The sequence below is a fragment of the Pinus tabuliformis genome, chromosome 7 (assembly GCF_031772625.1).
Source record: "Pinus tabuliformis cultivar Carrire ecotype Pingquan chromosome 7, CPIR1, whole genome shotgun sequence".
Taxonomy (NCBI): domain Eukaryota; kingdom Viridiplantae; phylum Streptophyta; class Pinopsida; order Pinales; family Pinaceae; genus Pinus; species Pinus tabuliformis.
This window is the reverse complement of record NC_142293.1, coordinates 1,467,703,615-1,467,713,396: the sequence shown is the minus strand read 5'-3', so window position 1 is coordinate 1,467,713,396 and position 9,782 is coordinate 1,467,703,615.

Genomic DNA, 9,782 nt, shown 5'->3' with positions numbered 1-9,782 from the left:
GCAGTGTGGAGTAGGAGGTTCCTTCCTCTACATTATAAACTGGCCTCTCTGCTCTATTGTTCGGATTTGGAACAGTTTGAGCAGGTATTTGTGTGGGTCTGGGAGGTTGTGGGTTAGTTGGAAATTGAAGTTGCGGTACATTTATATGTGGAGGAGTAGGTAAGGTCTGTTGAGAAGGTTGGGGTTGATAAACAACTGGCTGAGGGTGTTGCTGATATGACTGTGATTGTGATGGATATGGCTGTTGGTACTGCTGATATGGCTCTGAGTAAGATGGGTATGATTGAGGATACTGATGGTAGGATTGGGAATACTGTTGAGATGGTCTCCATTGATTTTGTGATTGGTTTCCATGCTGCCATGGCATAGGTATATTCCATGAGTTTTGTGCATACATCTGATCATTCATAGGAAATTGCATATTTTGATTAGGAAACATACCTTGGGGTGCTTGCCTTGGTTGCCATGGTCGCTTTGCACCCATGTAGTACACGTTCTCCATCTCTGTGCTGGCTGCCATGTTACAGTTCTGCACAATTTTAACTTTAGGACAGTTAAACATATCATGATGCTCAGTACAGAAAGCACATACTTGGATATTGTCTAGAGGACAGTCTTTTAATGCATGCTTCTTGCGACACTTGGGGCAGAAAATAGCCATGATATTGTCTTCTTCCTCCTGTTTCTTTTTGGCTTTTAAGGTATCAATTTGGTTTCCTAGAGTACTCAACAAATCTGTTTTGAACTCTTCTAAAAGATTACCAATTTCAGCCCGGGTGACACTAGCAGAGGCAGTTTTTATGACCCTAGATGACAAGGTTCTCTTTCCCATTTTGGCTTTACTTCTTGAATATTTTTCACACAGTTCAGCTATTTCTTCAAAGGGTAAGGCAGAGATATCACCTTTGCCCATTAAGTTGAGATCATCCATGTATTATTCCCTGATACCTTTCAAAAAGATTGTGCGGACTAGATCAGGAGGCATTATTTGGTGTTTAGATTTTTGCAAGTTATAGACAAACCGTTCTAGATATTCTTCTAAGGTTTCATCCTCCTGCTGACTCATTCTAAAGATGTCATCTTTAGAGTCTTTGGATCTGCAATAAGGCTGATATTTCCTCAGAAATATTCTCCTCATGCCATCCCAATCCACTATGGCATGCTCACCTAGCCCCATAAACCATTTCAAGGTTGCTGCCTTTAATGTGGCTGGAAACAATCTCAGTCTGTGAGCATCATCAGTATAGCCATAAGTTCGACACACAATATTGAACTTGAATAAGAATGAGTCCGGATCCTCTGAAGCCATACCATAGAAATTGGGTAGCACGGATGGGGGTATATTTTTCATTTTGATCTCCTCATCCTCCTGTGGTTCTTGTATAGGGAATTTAAAAGTTGATTTCTCCTCCTCTTGATGGGGAACTGATCCAGATCCCTCCCCAGCCATTCTACTTGGTTTCTTAGTGTCTTTTGGTGGAAAAGAGAGAAAGGAAAATTGTTTGGTAATGGTGCTACTTCTCCCTTGTGTAGAAGATTTAGGAAAGGGTGGCTGCTGTGATTTATGTGCAAACAGAGTTTCCCTCTCAGCAAGAGTAATGTGCTGTCCTGAATAAAATTTCTCAGCTATTGTTTGAATATCCTCCTCAGTTGTATTCCCCGGAGAGTCTGCTCCTGATGATGATGGGTTAGTGTTGAGATGGTGGGGGGTTCTCACAAATCTCCCTTGAGTGTCTCTAAGTCTAGGCATAAATAAACATGATTTCTAACTGTGTTTTTGGTTGTTTTTGTGTATTGAAATTTTTTATTTTTGTTTGAATCCTTTACGTACGCCTCCCTGGCAATGGCGCCAAAATGTAGTGGTTCCAGCTAGGGTATTAGACTGGACTCTATATTTAATATCGACCGAGGTGCGTAAGCTTAGAGGTGTGGTATGAAATATATAGACATAAAGAATCTCTGGCCAAGTGAGTAGGATGTAGGATACAATGCTTCTTTACGGAAGACCGGAATTTGCAACCTATCATTCACACACCTAGATTACCCTACTGATATACTTAATTACAATGCTGGTCATGAGATGTAACTATCAAATCAAATCATAAATCTAAGTGTTGTATATGACTGTGGCAATGATTCTAACCTCCTTACAAAGGTATCACTCAGAAAACCCTTGCTTGGTACCCACACACAGCATGGAAGATATTTACACTATCAAACTATATAAAGAAAGCATGAATGAACTGTAAAGCAAAACAGAGTTTATGAGATAATGTCTCTATGAGTCACACAGGGATCGAATCCCTTACAAGACTCCCTTCCAGATCCTAGTGATGACCATTCAACATAATCATAAACCATTTGTAAGCGCACACCATGTCTATGTAATGAAATTCAAAGGCTGTAGGAATCGAAAGCTTATACAAATAATATGCAACCCGTATGCTATGCGAATCAACAGCTGTGTAAATCGAAACTGTGATGCAAACCATGTGATATAAATCGAAAGCTATGTGAATACTGTGATGCAAACCATATGCGATATAGAAATCGGATTGAATGTAAACACTGTGCATCATATAAGAACTGAAATATACCAAAACGAATGGACAGTATACCAATCGAAGAACGCAGGGCCCGTCCGCGCCTAAGGGTATACTGGTTATCACCGTTCAGCAATCAAAACCAATGCAAAGGGTATACACACTTCGTGACTGTAAATATGTCCTTGTATTAAAAGTAAAACTCTGTTCTGAGAAAATACGATTCAACAATTCCAAAAACTAAACTCTAAACATAACCCTGACTGTATTTACACATGCGTACGCACAGCCATGTCATCGATACAATGAATGTACATAGTGCTGTTGCCGCGTTTATTACATAGCCGTTTCAAAATGTTTCCATACCAAGTGTTTCAAAAATAAAAAAGACTAAAATGAAAAATGGAACGATGATGTTTCTGCTTTTACCTGTCAGAGTGCCCTGCTTTGACTTAAGTTGACCGCATGCATAGGAGGCTCGATTTGGCTGGGTGAGAGGTGTTTGTCCATGCTTGGACATTCTGCTTTTCGCCCACGCCTTTCGTTCTGGCTCATCTGCTGCGCCACATGTCAAACAGTAAGCTCATTACAGGATGTGGGTACTTCCTGTAATCATGTCATCAAAAACCTCTAATTTTGGAACATAAAACCCCTAAATTAATTTCTATGCAATTTAATAACTATAGAACAATTAATAATCAATATTCAAGGATTTTGAGGGATATATGATGAAAATGTATGAAGAAATGATATGTTTTTGGAAAGGAAAAAGGGTCTCAGGATGATACCAACAATGATACCTATGTTACCCCTTAATATAACACTTTCCCCAAAGGTAGGTGGTGCATTACCACCTGTAGCTGAGAAAATGGAATACAACCTCTAGAAAACCAATGTTTTTCCTATGGTAATCAAAAGAAGGTTTGATGAGAGTGGTTGAGTGATCATTTGCTTGGATAACTATAGAACATTAGGATACACACACACACACACACAGATATATATATATATATATATCTATATATATATATATATATATATATATATATATATATATATATATATATATATATATATATATATATATATATATATATATGTCCAAGTGTTGAAAAACATCCGTTGATGGAGGAAGGAATTTTCCTCATAGAGAGATGTTGAACCCTCTAGAGAGGAAGACGACAGATTCATGTGTATCTAGTTGTAGAGATCATGATAGAGAGGTGTCTTGTTTTAGTGATTTTTATTTGATTAGATTTTAAATAGCATGAAGAATATTACAGGGAGATAGAGTGCAACCAAATTAGTGTGACTGTAGAGAGACAAAGTGTGTTATGTAGACCTGTTGCAAATCATGTATGAGTAGATATTAGTAGCTAGTATTTTGTTGTCGTAGTTGGCATGTTTCATTGATTGTTCTACATGCTAATTAATAGAGTATATTTTTCTTGCATGTGTATGTATGTTGTAGACATGATTATATTTATGTTTATATCATATGTTTTTACGAATGTCCTTTGAATATTGACAGTGAGGGTTTATATGAGAAAATTGATGTTATGATGTTACTGATGTATTTGTTGAGGGTCGTGTGTATTTCTACTACTGAGTTGATGTGATATATGAGTTTTGCTTAGAGAGGATTGGTATTATCATGATGTATTATGTTGATGTTGTACTTTGGGTCCAATTTCAAACATTATGAAATGTGGCTCTAGAGTGTTCAAGATGGGAGTAATGGTTTCCTTTCGGTAGAGGCTAGAAAGCTTGATTAGGGAGTAGATGCTTCCTTCTAGTGGTGGGATTCCATAGGTGGTGGCCTACATAGTTTATAGGGATTTGGGGCTTCCTAGCCAGTGGTGGGCCAACAAATTGTAGAAGGGTTGTGGCTCCTAGCTAATAGAGGGCAGTTGAATGTTATAAACAATTTGATTGGAGAAATAATAAAGGAGCATCATAATAGTAGCAACTAAGTGGTTTTCCAGTTGCGCTTTCCACCTAAGATCATGTGCCCCTATGTGATGGGATTTATGTCTCAATGTGCATGATCACTTTATGTGTTTTGTCTCTTATGTGTTGATTCATGATGACTTTACATGTTTACATTTATTACTTATATTTTATGTGATGTCCGATTAACTGTGTTGGCAAAAAAAATTCTAAAGTTGTGTATTTTCTATCACTACTGGTTGACAACCCCATCTAGTAGTGACCCTAGTTTGTAACAAGTTAATGCACTAATTTGCTAGAATTGGATATGTGATTTTTTCCAAAATTGTATACAAGATTTACAAGTGAAAATAAATTCATGAGGCACCATACTTGCTAAGGTTTTGCAAATGGGGTAGTAAGCTTAGTGGGCTTGATTGTGGGAAAAACTCCACAGTTAAGCACGCTTGATCCAAAGGTGATTTGGGATGGGTGACCTCCTAGGAATTCCTGGTTACCGTGTGCAAGCTCCTGAAGTGATGATTAATGCTATGTGATTCATTTCACTAGTTTCAATCCCACTTATTCACCACTATGAGCATCATCCGATGCGATGAGTGCTAAGTGGACTATTCAATAATAATATGAAATTAGTCAGTTACGACTACATCTAATGGAAATGGTCATACATGAATGACTTACTTAATGCAGTTGAATCCGAAAAATGATATCTAATACAATGCACTACGAAAACCATTTAATACTTAAATTCAAAAGAGTGAAGGGAACTATACTTGAAGGGTTCATGAAGCACAATACTTGCTAAGGTTTTGGAAATGGGGTAGCAAGCTAAGTGGGCTTGATTGTGGAGAAAATTCCACAGTTAAGCGCGCTTGAGCCAGAGGCGATCTGGGATGGGTGAACTCTTGCGAAGTCCTGGTTATTGGGTGCAAGCCCCGGAAGTGATGAGAAATTAGTCAATTGGAGATTGAAGTTGAAAAGCATATAACAACACTCTATCACTAAGAAAAGGAATCCAATGCAACTAGTCTTTGTCCATATAAGTTGCATGAATGTTGTGAAAATTTCTTTCTCTACAAATATAATTTATTTATTTTTTCCATAAAAATTTCTATGATCATTATGAAATGTTCTCTCACTCGATATCAAGACCTCTTGGATCTATTAGTATATCAATATGCCATCAATGTGTGTGTGCATGTGTCTATATCTATCTATCTATCTATCTATCTATCTATATATATATATATGACCTCGTATTGGGTGAGGATGGATGGTCATCAGGTGTTGTCATGTTATTCATATATATATGTATATGTATAGCCCTCATATTGGATGAGAATGGATGGCCATCAGGTGTTGTCATGTTGTGCAAACACCAAGCATGACATTTCTTACGTAGAATGCAATAATTGCAACATATGGAGGGTATTGTTTATGGATTGTGGCTAGAGGGAGTGACTCCATAATAAGATGAATTGAAGGAATTTAATGTGGTTGGATTATGAAACAGTGGGGATGGAGATGTCCATCATTCACCCAAAACTATTCGCGAAGCCTTATTGTAGATCTTGTTGTCCCATAGTCTTGTTCCAGAGCATGGGGTGAGTATTTGAGCTCGGGACAAGGAAAAGGATGCAGTTTCCATCTTCTCAATTGCTATTTCCTTTTTACTGATTAATTTTTGTCCATATTCATTCTGCACCATCTTTAGAGAAAGTGAGAATAAATTTCTCCTCTAGTCATTGTCATAATTCCATTGTGTTTACTTACTTTAATTTGCTAGCATATAGGGTATAAATGATCATGGTCTCTAATGGTTTTCTATTTAGTGCAACATTAAATTATTCAAAAATGTGCTTGAGTTGACTTGGTGCTAGTGGTAGATGAGGCCGAGGTAGTTCACATTATTTCTTAAGAGTTGAACAATGTGCATGGCACTAAAATAAGAAAATTCCAAAGATACTACATGAGGTGTTGACGAGATTTCGGGAAATGGTGGCTATTGATAAGGCTTTCCCATTAGACTTTGAGGTCTTAATGAAAATTTCAGATTAATTCCTTCACCTTCTGTATACCATGGATAGAAAGAACCAATCTCTCTTCATAATAGATCTCTGCTATATAATCAAGGGAGTATTCAAAAAATTATCATCAACATAAATGAGGCTAACGAAGATATACTCCTCCTGCTAGATAAGGTCGTCATGAACCATAAGTAGATGAGGATCTACCTCAAACACATAGAGGATAAATTATCTCATGACCCGGGACCAAGAAGCGTCTATAAAGAGTGTGATAGTTCGATTGAGGAAGATTTGTTAGACTCTCCATAGTTTTTATGCTATTTCTTTCTTAATTTTTTGGTTTTCCATCACAACTAGGCATAAATATTCTAAAAAAAAAATGTGCATATATTGAGTTTGACATAGTTATGACTTGTTTTAATTTAATCTATTTTTTATACTATACACATTCCTAATTTTTTGTTACTCTTGTTGAGCTCCAAAACTGCCCATTCGTTAGCAACTTTTCTCATCCATTCTTCTTTGTTTTTCCATGAAAAATGTATCCTTATCATCAATAACCATTATAGATTGCCTGAAGGCGAACATTTCAGTGATTTACATGTTCTACTTTTATGTTTTCTTTTTGAATACGTTTTTGTATTTTAGCTACGGAATACAACCACATTCTGTAGCTAATCGGTTGTTCCGCAACTACTTCCATGCTTTTACAGGTTCTAGGTGTCAAGAGAGGAAAATGAGTACATGGGAAGCTTGGAAAAAATCATGGCATGGATCGTGTCCTATTCACCTAACCCAAGTCGACAAGGAAGACTTCGGTCAAAGGGAAGTCAAACGAAGAGACATAAAGCAAACAAAACTTTGTTTTGTACATGTTTCTCAGTGATGGGATCCGAAGCAGTTTCCTGAGCCCATGGACTTCATCAACCAGTTGTGCAAACGAAATCCAATAGCCATTACCTTAGATTTATGTCTCCAAGCAACCAAAGAAGAGAATTTCATATGTTTGTCTGATTACGTGTTTTGTTGTAGCTTACTTTTCTCCTTAAAACAGTTGTATAATTTCTCTATAAATAACTATGTGAAGAACACAAAACCAGTTTAATTTTGCTTGTGTGTTAAGTTTAGGTTACCGCTTTGTAATTTTGAGAACTCATTCTCTATTTTTAATATGAATACTGTGTGTTTCATGGATACCTGAAAGCGTTTGTTGGAGTGTTGATTAAGTACATTTAACCTTAGCAGTTGTAGAGGGCCGCTGTGCTGGCTAAGGTTACATTTCATTTTTGTTTTGTCTTTCATAGTTGAACTGTAAATTCACTGTGTTTTTCCATGATGTTTATAACCATTTTCTAACATTGTTCATGATGTAGTTTCTGTCATCTTCTTACTAACAAAAATAGTTTTATTTCAGTACATTATAGTTATTTTGTCCATTTCTTTTTAAGTTTCTTATCAGTAGCTTTAAGTTGAGTTCAATAGTGTAGAGTAATTTATTTCATTTGTTATTCTTTAGTCTTTAAGTCTTTAGTTAAAACTGATCAGTGCCATTACTGTTTTGTCATTTTATTACTAGTTTAGTGACTCATATTGTAAGTGAATGTTTCCAAAAATCCCTTCTAGTTGATGGTTCATCTTAAACCAAGTTGTTGGATATTTCATTTATTTAATGAGTCTTCTTCTACATTTTTGTATTTATTTTCTATTAGAATGATGAAGTACAAAATTCCTCAAAATGTTATCACAAGGAGGTTGTTCTCTCAAAATTGTGTAGCAGAGTAACAAATCACTTCATCTAGTTCCCATATTAGATTAGTTGCAATTTCATTTCCAGTCTTAGTCTTTCAATTAGTTTTGTTGTAAATTCACTTTCAGTCTTTCTTTAAGTTTTGATTCTGCAATAGACTAAAACAGTAGTTGTAATCTCAGTTTCAATATTTCATTTCCATGATAGATAGTTGCAATTTTATTTTCATTTTTAATATCTCATTTAGCTTTGGTTTTGTAATAAATTAGATAGTATTTGCAATTTGACTCTTAAGTCCTTTTAGTTCATGATTTGGAATCAATAATAAATAGCAGAAATAGAAACTATGTTTTCCTTTTCTTGATTAAATCTTTACTTCGAAATCTGGCTTAAAGCACTCTTGCTCCTCATTTCATTTCTTTAGCAGAAGTATATTTAAGATTTTTTTTGAGAGCATTGTATATCATTAGGGATTAAAGGATCAAAACCCCAAAACAATACAAAACTCAAAAGCATTGAAGTAAGAAATGGTCATAGAGCAATTTAGGACACTAAATTTACCAAACAACTCTATATCTTAAGTTTATAGTTATTTTGAACTAATTCTTTGGTTTTTTTAATCAGTGGTCTAGTTTCCCAAGTGTTAGACCACTCATAAGAAGATTCTAAAGCTTCAATTTATTTATCATACAATAGAATTTTCGCTTACAAAAATATCAATCTCCCAAATCAATCTAAAATTAGGATTTATTAGGTGTTTAGAGAGATCTAGTCCCTCTTAATACAAATATTTTGTAAATTTTGTAAATTGTTAAGATAATTTGCACCCCAAAATAGGTGATCCTTATTAGTTATTAACAAATTCGTATTTGTTGGGTATGATTGAGATGGTGCAAAGGAAATCTCACAAAGGACAAACTAATTTGTCCACCACCAAAAAAAAAAACTGTATGTATCTATTTGTGTCTGTATCTATCTCAACTTAAATTTTGATTAACAAACAAGGATGAAAATTTCTAAATAAATCCCTAAAAAAAACTGTATCACTTTTGTGGTGTTCACAAAATGAAATATTTCACAATTTAAGTAAATTCAATATTATGATATAATTTTTATTTATATTTTTATAAAATTATGCAAATAAATAATATTTTTAATTTTGAATAAAATTCTATAATATCAAATGAAAATTAATATTATAGTGTAACAATGTTTATTAAATTCATTTTTTTTATTAAGCTTGGTAGATCCTTCTTTTTCATTATAAAATATGCAATCAGGTTACAACCACTTAGCCTAGTTAGGTGGTCTCAACCTGCCTATTGGGAGACCAAGTCTTTTGAACACCTTACCGCATTATAAGCCCTCCAGTAGTAAAAAGTACTTAGTCTATCTATCCAAGCTAGATAAACTTGATTGTCATGTGAACAACCCTATACTGTCTATCCATATGTATATATATATATATATATATATACATATAGATATATATATGTATATGTATATGTATATGTA